We start from the raw sequence: 16,894 nt of genomic DNA on the forward strand, positions 1-16,894 counted from the left end.
AGAAGAAGAAGAAGAAGAAGAAGAAGAAGAAGAAGAAGAAGAAGAAGGAAGAGGAGGAGGAAGAGGAGGAAGGAAGGTAGGAAGGAAGAGGAAGAAGAAGAGGAGGAGGGAAAAACAGGAGTAAAAAGGGAAAAGAAATCTCTGAATTCTTAATACAACATCCTGGGTTTGTATTCAAGTCGATGTTTTATCACTGCGTTCATTCTTCAAACGACTTCATTACCATCCTTGCCTGTTCTGACAGAATAGTCCATACAAATTTGGCCATTAAAACTACTTTTAGGGCTAAGCAGATGGCTCAGCAGGTAAGGGATGCCTCACTAGTCTAGAACCATCTCACAGGCAGGCCCATCAACACATAGACATTCAGGCACACTTACAAATTCTCTCTAGAAATATATAGCCATAAAGTTATAGGCTAAAGATTTTAAGTATGGTTTGGTTTTAATTTTTGTTCTAAGCATGCTTGCATGGCGTGCGTGCGTGCGTGCTCGCGCAGGTCATGGCAATGAATGCTTGTGGAGGTCTGAAGACAGCTAGCAGGAGTTGATTCTCTCCTTCCACAATGTGGGTTCTAAGGATCAAATTCAGGTTGTCCAGCTGGAGGCAAGTCCCTTGACTGCTGAACCATACTGAGGGCCCTAGAATATTTCAGCTCTCGCAGCAAACAAAAGACCAGGGCAGGAGCTTGCTCGCTCTCTGAAACAGAGGGAAGAGCCAGTGTCAGATTCTGGCAGGCACCATCATTCTGTTGCATACCATTATAACCTCTCCATGCACAGATGGCCTTTTTATGCTCAAAATAATCATTAATCTGTGTTCATAAATAACTTACCGCCTAGTTCATTTCTGAGAATGAAGTTATTCTTTCAAGCAAATTTTAAAAACTAATGTGACAAACAAAAAACAACAACAACAACAAAAAAAAACCAAACAAACCAAAACTGGCTATATTTACTCAATCATCAAAAATAAGTATAATTTTCCCCTTGGAATATTTTATGTGTTGCCTGAATTATTTTATTTATTTATCAGAGGTAAATGGTGCCTCTTAATGGAAAATATAAATGATACTTTTTAACTGAAAAGATTGGTTTTTGGAAAAACTTTTATATGCCTGTGCTAATTTTAAATGAAAAAGCTATATTCCCAACTTTATTTACATATGTATTTTAAAAAATGTTTTCTGTGTATATATTTCACATTGCAGTATAGTGATGGAGAATTGGTACCTTGTTTTTGAGAAATACGATGTTCATGTAATGTGTTAAGATAAGAAAAGGCTTGCAGTAGATTGCTAGCCAGCTCCTCCAAATACAGAACTTGTATATGCATGTATCTTTAAATGTAAGAATATGCAAAGGCCTTAAACGTATTAAATGTAAAGGCTCTGAAGCCTTATCTTAAATGCTGAAGGGAAAAGTAATGCATAGTTGTTCTCTTTCATGACCTAATTTGAGCAGGGATCTCCCAATGTAAAAGATCTAGCTTCACTTTACATATGCGTCAAAAAGATAACCTCAGATGAAAAATTTAGAATTATAAGAGAGGGTTGTAGTGGACTGTAGAAATAACGAACATTTTTTTTTTTTTTTGTAAAACAAACAAACAGAAAAACCACAGCAGTCTTTCAAAATCAGTTATTCTATTCCACTTATTTCTATGCAATGAACCAGAGGACATGAGAGAAGGCTGCCCCTCATGAATCAGTGATTAAGAGGAAGGGACAAGGGTGCAGGTGCTTTCCTTAGCTGAAACACTGTCGGGCATGACTGGAAAAACAGCGCTGCTTTCTCTCAAGGTCCTATGCCTCTCAGGATGTGAGGAGGGGAAACCACACAGGGGCCAGGGGCTGTGTAGTTCTTAGAGCTTTGGTTTGGGTTAGTCCTGGCTATGACCTGGAAGATCATCTCATGTATTGAGTCTTGGAAAAGGGAAAACAGTTCAGGTCTGAACTGGAGATTTCTGGACTGACAAGCTGTCAAACAGTGAAGAATGATTCAATTTATCTTAAGACAGTGTACCCAACTCCTGTGACATTGATTCTTAACAAAATGGCCCCTTAGAGAGTTTTCTCCCAAATAAAATTAGGCATTTTAATTGTAAGCTGATATATGATTGGTGCCCGGCAACTAATATCTCCCCAAGTATGGTCCTCACTCCAAAATGTACTTCATTTCACATTTCCTCCTAGTCACAACCACTAGGTCCGGGAAATGGCTCCCTGTCATTTAGCCTGTGTTTCATATCATTAATTTCGGCCACTTGCCTTAGGCTAAGCTGTACTGGTTCCATCAGTCTGCACACAGAAACATCAAATCTGACGGGCACCCACAGCTCTTTAAAAACTGAATGCATTGAACATTTCTCCTTGTTATTTTTCAAGAGAAATATAATTGAGAATTTTGATGAACTCCCATTGTCCTCACACCGAGCCTGGGACTTCTCTTTTTTTTTTTTTTTTTCTATCCCCTTAAGCCTACATAAGAAAGAATGTCTGGGCAGCCCCTTTGCTCTTCCACCTACCACATCCAATTATTCAGAAAAAGAGTGTTCTCAATACCAGAGGATCAGGTCTGATGGGTCACTTGACACTAAAATAACGGCAGAAGAATAAGCTTCTCAGAGCGATTGGGGTGGATCCCTCAGCGCCATCGACCGTTGCTTCAAAGTGTCCAGTTAATAGGAAATGCTGTGAAAATGGAAGGCTGCGGCTACCGCTGCGCTTTTGCCCAAGTTCCTCCAGTGCATCTTCGGAGTGCACTTGAGACAATTCGTGCATTAAAAACCATATGAAGACCTGCATGTTAATGAGGGATGCAAACCCAACATTTGGATGGAATCCAAATGGCTTCGGCTTCTAAAGATTTATGCATTCTGCATGTATCAGGAGAGCCAGTTAACTCAATTACAGACTGCAGAAAATGATTTACAACCCTAATTTTTCAATGTTGGTTTAGTCTTCTCTTTTTATGACGGGCCAAATTAGAGGCTTCAGCTTACAGAGGTTGTCCGTCAAAGACCATGATCAAATTCAGCATTACAAGACATCATCTTCTTTTTCTTAAAAGGTGAGTAGGTAAAAGCAAGAGGAAAAAAAAATGGTGATTTTTAAGGATCATCAAAATTTCAATTTATACAATCCTTAAACTAAAGGTCTGTGATGCACACACTCTTGAAGTTGAGGCGGGAGGCTGGGAAGTTCAAGGTTATCCTTAGCTAAACAGTGATAGGAGTTTGAAGCCAGCCTGGTATACATGAAATCCTGAGGTCTGGGATTCAAATAGCTCTTGGACTATTACAAAGCAGGTGTTGAATGCTGGGTTTCAAACCATACTGAAGTGGACCTGGCCTTCCAGGTACTCCCAGAATCCCTTGGTTCCTACCTGTTGCAGGGGATGGCTGGCATGCCTTGCCCTCTTCCTTGAACTTTCCATCCCCAGAGCAGGGGCTTCCCTTCCCCCTTCACCATATAATCCAGACATTTTGGTTTCTCTCTCCCCCTCTCCCCTCTCTCTCTTCTCTCTCTTTCTGTCTCTCCTCCTCTTCCTCTCTCTCTCTCTCACACACACAGGGGCTGAGAGCTGCTTCCAATAAACCTGAATTTATAATGCTTTAACTTGTCTTGCATGAGCTCATATCGCTGTTTCAGAATGTTTGTCATCTGGTGTTCCCTGTAAACCTTGTGACTGTTCAAGTTCAGTAGACTACTGTCTGTCCGTATTTTAAGTGTATGTTTAAGTAGGGAAAGTGTCCAGAGCCAGAAGGAGCATGCCTGAGATCCAGCTTGGAGATGAGTTATTGCTATGGTAGAGTGCTCACCTAGCACCTGCAAGCCTCGGCTTCAAATGCCTGTATTTCTCCCCATGATGGCACAGCTTTCAGTTCTGCTGGCTGGGTGATGGCACATATGTATAATACTATAATTTTAGGACTTGGAAGGTGGAAACAGGAAGTCTAACTTTCCAGACTACCTGATAAGCTAGGGTCAGATGGAAGGGGAGGAGGACCTCCCATATCAGTGGACTTGGAGAGGGGCATGAGAGATGAGGGAGGGAAGATGGGATTGGGAGGGAATGAGGGAGGGAGCTACAGCTGGGATTCAAAGTGAATAAACTGTAATTAATATAAAAAAATTAAAATTTAATTAAAAAAAATTCCAGACTAGACTCTGCTATAGAGACTTTAAGTCCAGCCTGGGCTACATGAAAACAAAGCAGGACAAAAAAGATGCCTATAAAACATTTGAAAAATATAATTTTGCCTTTTCTAAAACCGCCAAGACCATATGTGTGTGTTTCTATTTAGAAACTACAGACATACATAATTTTACAAAATGTTAAAAGCAGTTAACTCTCAAGAGGTTTTTTTCCCCATGCTTTCTAAATTGCTGAGTTTTGAGTGAGGATAAAATATTACTATTGAATGGAAAAAGTGAGGACATGACTGTTCCTAGGTATGATGCAGGAGAAGGTGTTATTGTAGATATAATGGAGATCATAGCTAGAGGCACCTGGAAGGTTCCAGACTGAGAGTACCTGGGAACCCAGGAGACCAAGAGACCAAGGGAAGCCCAGGGGCTGGAGGTTTAGGGTATGGGTGGGGTGAGCAGTGGGAGGAGCCAGGCCTCTGTAACAGGTATAGGCCACACTTAGAGATTGGCCATCAGCATCTGCTTTGATATATTAAATAGGCACCTCAGTTAGCCATTTGTCCTCAGTGTGAGACCTAACCACTATAAGTAGAAAACTGAAGCAATTTTTATTTCAAAAAAGGAGTAAATACCAACACTGATAAAGAGTTTTGGTGACTCAAGTATTCTGTGACATACATATGAAATTATACTCTACCTTTTAACTAACTGATAACTGATGACCGAGAGTCTCAAAACTTAATGGGCCCTTGGAACAATCTAATGAAATAACCTTGAACTAAGTAGGGCCTAGGAAATCAATACACTGATACTATAGATTATATGTACTTAAAAAACAGTAAACTGAGGCATACTTATTAGTAGGTACCAGTTCCTTTTCAAGGTATAGGATAGATACACTTCGTGTGCTAGATAGGATCACATTAAAAATACCACCCAGATAAGCAGTGTCTCTCACTTATGAATTCTAACTGGTTTCAGGGAAGCTTTAAAGTCCTAGCAACACTGTTGCTATAGCAATGCAACCCGATTAGATATTCTTAGCAACCAGCCACAACTCACGCCCACAGAGTCCCTTCATTTATTCCAAGAAGAATAATGTTGACATTCCAATTTCTAAAATACACAGACCTCAGTGATAGACAGCCACAGAGAAGAGGCCTGGGAGAGCTACTGGAATGGTGTGGCAATAACCATTGCCTCCTGGCCCCGATTATGTCATGTATACATTCAACAAACACGTATGAGGGTTGTGATTTGTACAGCTAGGAACTAAATGATGAGGTGAGGATTAAAAGAACATACCTACTTCTCAAAGCGCAAACATTTTAAAACATACAATTTGTAAAGTTGATTTCTCACACCACCAAGTTAGTGTGGATCACTTTACAAAACACACAGTCAAAAACAAAACAAAACAAACAAACAAACGTTTCCCAGGCCACCTCTTGGGAGCACTTAGCTCACAGGGGCTAAAGAAGCCTTCCTTCAGACCAGCTACAGTGCCTGAAGCCCCAGCATTAAAAAAATGTAAAAGGCAAAAATATCTACAACATAAAATGAAGTCTTTGGATGTTTAAGGCACTCTGTACTTAAACCAAAGAACAGCATAGATGTGTTGTTATTTAGAGGGACCACACCCATCCTGCAGAGTCCATTCTGTAACTCCAGAAGCATCTAGAAAATAATCAGGAAGAAAAACAGAAACAACTAAACATTGTTCTCTTTTATCTGTTTGCTCGAATTTTAAACTCACCAGGTGTAGTTGCTTATACCTTTAATGGGAACGCTCTGGAGGCTAGCCTGATCTACATAGAATATTGAAGACCAGTCAGGACTACACAGCGAGATCCTGTCTCACAAACCGAAACAAAGCAAAAACCTCTTGGTTCTGTGAGCAGCTGACAGATGCTGGGTAGTGGAAGCACGCTGTCTCTTTGTGAATCATTGGTGAGCCCACCAGGCTCCGATAGTAGTTCCAAACTCAGGATCACACACACCGTCCTGATTAAATTCTGAGGGACACTAAACAAAATAAAAAACAGGGCAAAGAGATTCTTTGAGGTGGGCCTGGTGATGATGGGAGGGAAATGCGATATGGTGGGGAAAAGAGACAAAATGCATTATGAAATTGTAAAAGAACAAAATTTACTTTAAATTTAAAAGAACTACCAAACAAAAACAAACAAACAAAAACTCTCGGTTGAGGAATGGTGGGAGAGCCACTTCCATAAATCCCTCGCTCCGTTTTCACTCCGTGGGCAGGTGTGTGGCTTTCTCATTCAAACCGGACAGCCTAGCCCCTAAGTGGGGCAGCTGCCGATCGGCGGACTCTCCCCAGCTTGCCTTTTGTTAGCTCTGGTCACTGAGTCCTTCCCCTGGGATGCAGCCCGCATCTGTGGGGCAGCTGCACAGGACCGGTCCCACCACCACCTAGACAGGCAGCAGAACCACAGAGCCGCTGAGCGCCCTCAGTCAGGACGGCCTGCGCTTCCCTTGAGAGACACAGCCGCTGCCATGTCAAGTGACGACGAAGCCCACTGCCAGGATCAAAGCCAAACGCACATCAAACTGTGGTCTTCACCACGTCACATCTGGATGCATTCAGCCTCTGCCTTTCATCAAAGAAAACACCTCGTTTCTCTTCGTTCACATTGAAATATGGTAAACTGAGTTGAAACTCTCATTCCGCTTGCCCTTACTTAATTTGAAATTAATAAATTTCAGAACTTAGTCTAATAAGTAGCTTACAATCTGGAGGTTACAAACACTCTTTAATATGCAATTGAATTCCCTGACCATGAGCGCTGGTCTAAAAGTAGAATCATTTTCCCCTTTTAAAGTTTAATAATTACTGTCTGTATGTGTGCCCATGATGTTGGTGTGCCGAAGCCTGTGTGTGGAGGTCAGAGGACAACCGTGCGGAAATAGTTCTCTTTTCTGAGGCTCCTGGAGACTGAACTTAGGTCTCTCGGCTTGTGCAAGGGAGTTGCCTTTCTTGCAAGTGACCTGCACACTGTGCTATGGTACCTGTGAGCATGTATACACACACACACACACACACACACACACACACACACACGCACAATTTTTTAATTAAATTCATACTCTCTAGCTCCTAAAATCATATTGGTATATCTGTATGCAAGAGTTAGATCCTAAAGCAGTACTTGCAAAAGTGGGTGGATTGCAGTCACGTGAGGTTTCTTTCCTAACTATAAATGCAAAACTTAGAATAAACGCCACACAGCTCCCTTAAAAGCCAGTGGCGTGTGGTACACAAGGCTTTCTGCAGTGCTCACAGTGCTGGGCAATCAGGAAGTTACAACCTGAGTTGATTTCCATCAAGAATTTAGTTCATAGGGAAAAACAAGGCGATTCTGTCAGGGGGGTGGAGATAGGAAGACTTAGACAGTTAATGGTGTAGGCGCCGTATGGTCAGAGTCAAACACAGGAATTAAACCTCTGCTGTGATGACGGGAGCAGCCCTGGCCATTTCAGAAGACACACTGGAGCTTGTCTGTGCCTGTGCGTTTACCTGGGCTCTGCTGAGAGACACTGCTCCGTGGCTGCCCACAGTTCAAGAACCCACCTAATGGTGAGACTAAATGGAAGGAATTGGAAGGGGTTTCAGAACAGATCGATCAGCTGACAGGAAGAACAGCGATGCCACAATCGGAGAGGGAAGCAGGATTGCACTACGATCTAGAGATTACGAATAAGGCAGTTCTTCAAGTCTAAAGTCTGAAAGCCATCTAGAAACGAAGGGAACATGGGTGCGTGAGAACATGTTTAGCTTGGGAGGCCTAAAGAGTCTAGAATCAGTGTGCTGGCTGGACAAGGCTGCGTGCACTTCCAGCAGTTTTCGTCTAAAGAGCTATCTGTTTCTCTCTGTGCAGTACTGGGGACCGACTCCAGAACCTCAAAGACGCTAAGCAGGCCCTCTACCACGGAGCTACATCTCTAGCCCGGAGCAAATTTTAAAATGAAGTCAGATGCTTGTTTGCAAGCTGCCTCTTCTGTGAGCTGGCTGGGCTACCTCAGGCCTACAACATGATTCCCATTTCCTACACAAAGAGCTGTGAGTGCAGTCGGTTAGCATTAGTGAACAGTCCTTCCGTGGCCATCAGTAGTGAGGTACAAGTAGAGCGGGGTTCGGGTACAAATAAGAATATAGAGGATCTGACTTGCCTCAGAAGAACAAAAAAGGGTTAAGGTGAGGCAAAAAACAGAATTACAATTAAAGGTAATTCTGCTAAAAAAGAAAATAAAATTATAACCTTTATCACCTGTTATTGTTACAGCAACATAGAAGACACTTCAAACAATATTTGGCTTGCTGATGAGATTTCTGAGAGTTCACTATTTATAAACACAGAAATATGCTACTGTACTTTTATAGCAAAAGCTTCTGGAAGAATGAAGACTTCTTCAAAGCCCCCATAAGCACAACCCTTTCCATCCCAGCTGCTTCTCTGCTGCGAATACTAGGAATCTCAAGAGCTGCCATGGTTCCGCTGCCTTCACCCCAGCTTCCTTCCAGTCTGTCCCAAGGAGTTGAAATGTGGTAGATCTACTTTCAGTAATTCGCTTCTGGTTGTAGACTGTACCAGCTCCTCCACTTCAGTCCCAGCAGTCATTTCCATCACCTTGTCCAGAAGGTCTTGATCGTGACTGCAACCCAGAAATAGGTGGTTGGCCCAGACCAAGGGTAGAGACAGCAGCTGCTCCAGGCTGTGGTGGGGTGAGTCTCAGCAGTCAGGCAGATGGTGCAGAATGTACTCCATGGCTTGCTTCTGGTTCAGTGAGCAGGAGTAGAGCTGCTAAGGGAAGTCAGCTGCCTGCTACAGCCTGGAAGCCAGCTCCTCCAGCTGCCCACCACAGCTTCCACTGCCACTGGCACCAAGGATCATCTGTAAATCTTAATTCTGTACTTCAAACTATGAACTTCCTCACCGTCAGTAATTCTGTTGACTAGATGGTATAAATCCAAGTTAGATTTCCATATCTCAAACTCTTTCAGAGCTCTTTTTCTTTTTAAGTCACACCCTCTCCCAGGGCTGGGAAAATAAACCAATATTAGGGAAACAGAGGAGGAGAAATATGAACTATTGCATCCTGGAAATGTGCTGCCTTGGGCTATCCTGTGATGGACTACTGATTGTATACAGTTTCTCAGGGCAGTTACCAGGTAAGGACAAATCTTCAGTCACCAGTGGCCAGGATCTGACCACTCATCTGCTTCTCCAGAATAGCTTTGTGTGGCCACATGTGAGAAAACTCCCTCCTGAAAAGCTCAGGGCATACACTGCTCCAGAAGACAAGGGGAAGAAGAAGGTGTTCCCACTAACTAATCCGCAACTGGTATTTTCTCAAACATGAAAGCATGAATGATGGATAGATACATAGATGATAGATACACAGATAAGTAGATAGATAGATAGATAGATAGATAGATAGATAGATAGATAGATAGATAGATAGATGATAGATAGATAGATAGAGCAGCCTCACAAATATAACGCAAATATTCCTGATTTGTGATTATTTCTTGAACTTATTTATGTTGATCTTTATATGTAGGAATATTTATATGTTCTTAAATTTGCAAATCGCCTTTCCCATAGATGTCTTTTTGTCATCATACTAAGCTGTGAAAAGTTGACTCCATGGCTTAGTTTTTTCCCTTACTATTTCACTTTTCACATTTGCATCTTTAATTGATAGCCATGAAGCATGGTGTAACATGACACTGATTTTTCAAAATGGACCAGTTGGCCCTTCACCAATTATGGAACCCTACAGGTCTGATGCTGTCTTGGTCTTATAGTCAATCATCATTGTATGTCCCACTCTATTCATATTCTCCTCTCCTCTCTCTGTCTCTCTCTCATTGTCATTGTCATTTAAGACAAAATCTTAAGTAACCCAAGCTGGCTTCACTCTTGCTATAGAGGTGAGCATAACCTTTGACTTCTGAACCGCCAGCTTCCACTCCTGAGTGCAAGAATTACAGGTGCACACTACCTCTCCCAGATGGTTCAGGTGAACACAGTACCAAAAATATCTAGGGTATTCTTTTTCACTGTGTATTATTCTTCCTTTCCTAATCTTTAATTCATAAAATACAATATGTCTTTCCATTTGTTTGTATCTTCACTGGGCTTTAAACACACACACACATACACACACACATTTTTTCCATGAAAGTTTATACTTTGTTCTGTTTTGCTATACTTGAGTGTTTCATGTGTTCTGTTCTTAAAATTGGGGGTACAAAGAATTACAAGCTAAGATTTCCATACTCACAGAGTTCAAACATTCTTAATAAAACCATTAATGTGACCTGTGCAATGTCCAAAGGACAGTGTCAACAGTAGGATCATGGAGGATGATCACACAAAAGTGAGTCTCCAGAAGCATGGCCTATGGTCTCCCAACACGTCCAGCCAAAAAGCATCTCTAGGGCAGAGGAGCAAACATTTCCAGAGAGGCTTGACAGAGAGGAGTGGTTTGCTGGACTACATTTCCCTGGGGAAATCTCCAGGAGTGGAGAGGATTCAAGAGACTGAAGAGATGAGTTGACGAGGAGTATGCCAGTCTCTTTTCTTGTTGCTGTGACAGAGGCAACTTAAGGAAGGGTTTGTTCGGGCTCATGGTTGGAGGGTTGGAGGATGCACTGTCCATCATGGTAGAGAAGAGGAGGCAGGAACAACAGTAAGAAAGGAGAGAGAGAGATGAATCTTGTTGCTAAGTTCACTTTCTTCTTTTTATTGAGTCTGGAATCCCAGCACAAGATGCTGCCACCCACAATAAAACAAGTCTTCCGCAATAAAGGGAAGCCTTCCTGATTCAATTAAACCTCCCTACAAATGCCTCACAGACACTCCCAGAGGTGATTTTCGATGGTGATTCTAAATCTGGTCACGGTGACAATAAAGATTAACCATGACAAAGATCCAATCACAGGCTCTATGGAGAGATTGAAAGATTATAAACAGAGGAAGCCCAAAATGTCTCCCACATATGACAGAAAAGGTCTGTGCATATTACACATTACAGAAAGTAAGAAGATAGGAGATTAGATTCACTTTCACGGTAGGAAACTGCTTCAATCTGCAGTGTGGATGCCAAGGACAGGGGTGCTTAGAAGTTTGAAACTTTAGGATTTCCCAGTAAAGAGGGAGGAGTGCAGCTTTCTGCCTTGAGCATATGATTGGCTGTGACTGGAGCCTTCACAACAAGGAGATATATACTGGGCACCTGAGACATATAAGAACAGCCAAGTCTGATGCTCAGGTGGCAGCAGTTTCTCTCATCACCATTCATTCCAGTACAGGAGTGACAGGAAAGAAGCCCAGGAACACAAACCTACGAGTCCTCAGACTCTCAGTGTCAGATGGAAGTGAACCTAAGAAAGACTGACTGAGGAGTCAAGAGAGCCATGAGGAAAAAAAATATTTAATGTCACAAAAATGAGGTCACAAAATGATTTAGATACATGAAGCATGAGAAAGCCATCACCTAAGGCCTTTCTACCTGTCAGGGCAGGCTTCTGCAGATTCCCTAAAACCACAAGGATAATAAATAATCCCAGTAAAAGCCTTTTCTTCTTGTCATCCTTTTTAGCTGAATGTGTAAACCACCAACCACCAATTAAGGTCTCCTGCTCTCTGTCAGCCAATGCAATAACAGCACCTGGCTTGTCTTCCCTCTCTCTTCCTCGGTTTTAATCTACAAAATACCCAGGCTTCCTAGATGTTATTTAGGGAGGCACACATGCATGCCTTCCCCAAGATGGAAGCTATCCTCATTCTGCATCTATAACCGTGCTCATCCTTGCCTCCACCTGCTGGTTAGGTTGACAACTGTAAGTAGAATTTACTCTGTCTCCCGGGATCCAGTGGAGGGCAAACTTCATAAAGAATGAACGATGGCAAGGAGCAAAGGTCAAATAATATTTGAATAATTTTCACCTAATCTGAAACATGAGGACACTGAAGTAGTCTCCATTTGGAAGTACGGGACAGTAAGTCCTAGCTGTAAATATTTGTCAGCCTGAAAACATTTTCAGGATATTGAGAAATCTATAATCTTTCAGTTGCAATTATTCATTGGATAGTTCTCCTTCATTGTGCTTGATTTTCTTCTTAATAAAGGTGCTCTTGTTAATGTAAAAGCTCAGTGCTTTTAAGCAAAAAGAAAAAGGAGGCGATAAACTGTAACTGAAAGACAATGCACAGTGACACTATCTTCACTATTTCAGACACTAGTTCAGAATTTCGGATAAACCCATCGCCGTGTCTTCCGTTAACAAATGGATAACATGTTATCTTCCTGTCTTCAGGAACAATGACTTGAGTAGGAGGAAGACATCAGCAGTAGGAGGAAGACATCAGCAGCCTCAAGGTCATTGTCAGTGATGAGAACTTTGACAAGGAACCACATCAAGGCATTTGGAGTTTTGAGGCATCTTCTTGTAAACATTCTGGTCACCTTCTCCCTCTCCTTGGAAGCTGCTATAGTCTTCAAATCCAGTTTTCCTGGTGTTCTCAGAACTATTCTAGTCATGGTAGTCAGCTGTTCCCAATTCCTATTTTCATTAGTTTTTTTTTTTTTCATAATATTCTATGTTCCTGGAAACCTCACAGCTCACTTATTAGATTATCTTTCTTCATAAACCTTGGCCAGTATACCATGAATGAGAAAAATATTGGCCAGTGAATTGAGACACACAGAGCTCCCCACTAGGAATCAGGACACGGCCCATATTTGCTATCATGTGAATTTCGTTGAGCCGGAGGCCACTGGAAAGCAATGGATGCAGGAAGAATCCTTTGTCCTTTCATTCCACTAGAGACAGGACATAAGTTCCCCACTGTGCAGTATCTCTCAAGCTCCCCAGAAGAGGATGGAGACTCTTACCTCAAGAAAGAGAGCCATCACCCTGGGGAGTCTGCCTAGGCAACCTTGGCTAAAACCTTCCCCTTCCCTTCCAGACTTCATTGCCTCTCTCCCACAGCAACAACCCTCAGAGTCATCCAGTTAGTTTGCTAAATGCCGTTACCAACTCCTAAGTTTAACCTCTTCGGCTTGTTCTGTTTTAAGCTCATAAAAAGAATGTGTGTGCCTTTTCCTCTGCTGTTTCCTATCAGTTAGGTTTGCAGGCTCCTAACCAATGAAGCAAAGGGGATAGAGGGAACACATTCTCCCTGCCACTCACAATCCCCGCAATGTTATTCCGTTATCTGTCATCTGTCTAGGCCTTGGACCTGGACTCACTCCCAAGATGATGCCAACAAAACTCAGAAAGAATTTCCGAGGGGTTCCAGGCTGTCATTCAGAATACAGAGTAAACTTTCTGTCGTTGTATTTTGGGCTTTGTCGTTCGTTGTTATTGTTGTTCATTTTTGTTGGTTTTGAAACAGGGTAGACCAGGCTGATTTCCAACTTGCTCTGTCACCAAGGGATACTTTGGAATTCATGATCTCCCTGCCTTAGTCTCCCACATCCCGCCCTATAAAGACTTTAAACATACATTTTTGTCCCTGATGTAAGATGGTAGAAGAGCAGGCCTGGCTAGACAGCGACCCTAATGTGTGTGATCTTCCCTAAGTCCTTTAGTCACTCTGGTCCCCGTTCTTCAATGAGAAGGGAGGACATGTGGGGCTGTCTGCTCTTCAAATGACTGTCACACTAATGAGCTCCCAGCAGCTAGCTGCATCACCAAGGAAGACAGGAGAGAAATGAAGCATGGATCAGACATTGAGTTTTTAATATTTAAAAGGGCATGCATTGTGCACAGATATTATTCTATGTAATACATGCATTGTCATATTTTATACATATGCATTCTTCACACATATATGTGAATATAGGAATACTCTGGATAACTTTACGATTACTTTTTTAAGATCTCCCATTAATTTGTAATTAAATATATATACAAAAACAGCACACAAGCAAAAACTCTCCAAGTTTATTTAGGATGATTTTCCACTTCTAAAAAATGAAAATGGACATTTTCCAAATTAAAAAAAAAAAACAACAAAGCCTTGTGATGAAATAGCTTTAGCTAATGCCATGTATTACAGATATCTTAGAGATTAAAAAATAATCACAATATTTGAAAATCTGAGAAACCCAGAAGAAAAGTAGCCGAGTCCACTTTATTTATTTAAGCATGACAATCTACTGTTTTGACCACTCACCTTTGAACATCTCACAAACTTCTGGTGTCTGTATAACATAGTTTTGGAGAAATCTGACTGATGGGTATGTTTAAAAATACAGCAGTTCTTACAAAGGGAGCTGTAAGGACTAACCGTGTCCTACCTTCCTGTCTGTGTTTTTCCTCGCTTCCATTCCTACCTGAAGGTTCTCCTGTAAAACACTGGCAAATCCAGCAGAATCAATACTGCCATTTGCCTGAAGTTGAGAGAGAGGGCAGGGGACACATCTGGTAAATGACAGAGAGTATTACGATCATAAAAGGCCATCACTCATTTTAGGCACAAAATCTCTTCTGAATTGCACCCTAGGGGCCCAATAGGTGCAGGGAAAAACCACGTTGACAAGAGGCAGACACAATTGACATCAGTATGAGAGTCGACTTGCTTTTGGCAAAACAGCCAAATGTACCTTGAAAACAGCTATTACTTACTTCCATTGGATTATCTACAATTCATTAAAAACTCAGTGTGTCACATTCTGCACAGAAAAAAACAAATAGACTCAATGGATGTTTTATCATTTCAGTGGCTTTTGAGAGCAAAGTGTGAGGAATTAAGCCCATCTTATTAAAGAAGGCATACCCAAATGATGGCATTTGCATATGTTACAATGTCCCATGTTCCTGTGTCATTATAAAAATAGCCAATGACATGAAAGTTTTGTGAAAGCTGACGCATCGACTGGAGAATAAGAGCCAAAATGCTGTAATATGCCCATGTACCCAGGCATCTTATGGCCACTATACAATTTAATAAAACATGGCCAAAACTTTCATGTGCACAGATTCTGTAAGAAAAGAACAAATGCTCATTTCTCCAAAGCCAAAGACGTTCTGTCCAGCCTTTTTAAGTATTTGACCTGAAACAAGATTCCAACGGTAAAAAGCCCAGAGATGGGATGCCGCAGAACAAAATGACTGGCACCAAAGAAGAGGCTCTTGGAACATTTGTTAGATACACTGAGTGCTAGCAGCTCCAAGTGGAGAGAGAAGAAAGACTGGAAGAAGGAAGGATCCAAGGAAGGAACATGAAGCACACAGGTTTGTCAGTTGAAAGGTCCACAGGGACAAGGTAAAATTAACGCACATGTCTCTCTCTCTCTCCTTACTGTAGTTTTACTGGAATATAATTGATATGCAATGATTTGCATACGTTAGGTGTACAATTTGATGAATCTTAATATATGTATATGCCCAGAAGCCATCACAGCGGTGGAGATAACGATCACATCCATCAGACTCCAAATCCCCCCCCCATTTTGTGACCTGAACTTGCCTAATCCTATCCCTGTTCCCAGATAGTCAGTGATCTGCTTCCAGTCACCGTGAAGAAGTGTGAACTTTCTAGAATTTTAAGTTCAGTCTCTATTCCTTTTCATTTAGCCATAAGTATTTGGGGGGTCATATGTATATGTACACATATGTATGAGTAAGTAATTTACCCCTTCCTGTCTATCTGTTTACTCTCTGGTAGACATTTGCACAGCAGTCTCTGTCTGGAGTCACACTTTTCATTTGTTTATAAAGGGATGACTGGATAGGATAATGTATGTCCAATTTGATTTTTAAAAAAAGAAAGAATGAATAAATGAAAGAAAGAAAGGAAAAGGAACAAACAGGCAAATAGTGACACTTAATCCTAATCCCAAACAATGGGAGGTGATATATTATGTACCTGGAGACAGGCTGGAGCCATCATGCCTGTCCCCAAATACCCAGAAGTAGAACTCTTGGCAAGCTAGGTATGTTATAGCCTAAACTTCTAAGTCCAGCACACGGTAAGCTGAGGCAGGAGGATTGCAACAACAGTGAATAGAGGCTATACGGTGAGACCCTGTCTCAAAACAAGAACAGAAACAGACAAGGTTATTCTGTCTCCTTCTACAGAGCTGGTGCAAAAATTGATTAAAGCCTTGCTGGAACACAGAAACATCTAGTTCAAGTGCTCAGAGGGTTTCTCCTAATCTGTCAGCATGTTATTTCCCAAGCAACCAAGTGTGCAAGAAAAGAACTAATAAGAGACAGCGGACTTTGATTCACACGGCCTTTATTTATTGCTGGGAATCAACTAAAAAGCATGAGGAAGATAAAGAAATATTCATGTACGATGGTACACCTCTGCAATCCTAGAAGAGCTGAGGTAAGAAGACTGCTTTAAGTTCAAAGCCAGCCTAGGCTTCTGTCTCATGAAAGCAAACGAACAAACGTAAGGAGGAAAAAGGGGGCAGGGTGGCTGGTGATGGCTCAGCTGGTAAGGGCTTTTACTGACAAGCCTGATGACCTGTGAATTCAGTCTCTAGAACAGACATGGTAGATGCAGGGAGCAGGCTCTCCCAGGTTTTCTTTGACCTCCACATCTGTGCTGTGGCATGTGTGTGTATGCATACATACAATGTGACCACATTCACACACATGCCTATTCCTCTCTCAACTCTTCCTGATTTCACCCACCACCCTCTTACACCTCCTCCTAACCACCACCACCACCACCACCACCCCTCCTCCTCTTC

General features: G+C 41.9%; 1 protein-coding gene across 1 annotated transcript in view; it reads right to left on the reverse strand.

Moving 5' to 3' along the window:
* Positions 1 to 16,894, reverse strand: part of Ank2 (ankyrin 2) — a 467,017-nt gene that overhangs the window by 324,092 nt on the left and 126,031 nt on the right. The gene's annotated exons all lie outside the window — the stretch shown is intronic.

This window comes from Psammomys obesus, unplaced genomic scaffold (assembly GCF_907164565.1).
Source record: "Psammomys obesus unplaced genomic scaffold, mPsaObe1.curated_primary_1811, whole genome shotgun sequence".
Lineage (NCBI taxonomy): Eukaryota > Metazoa > Chordata > Mammalia > Rodentia > Muridae > Psammomys > Psammomys obesus.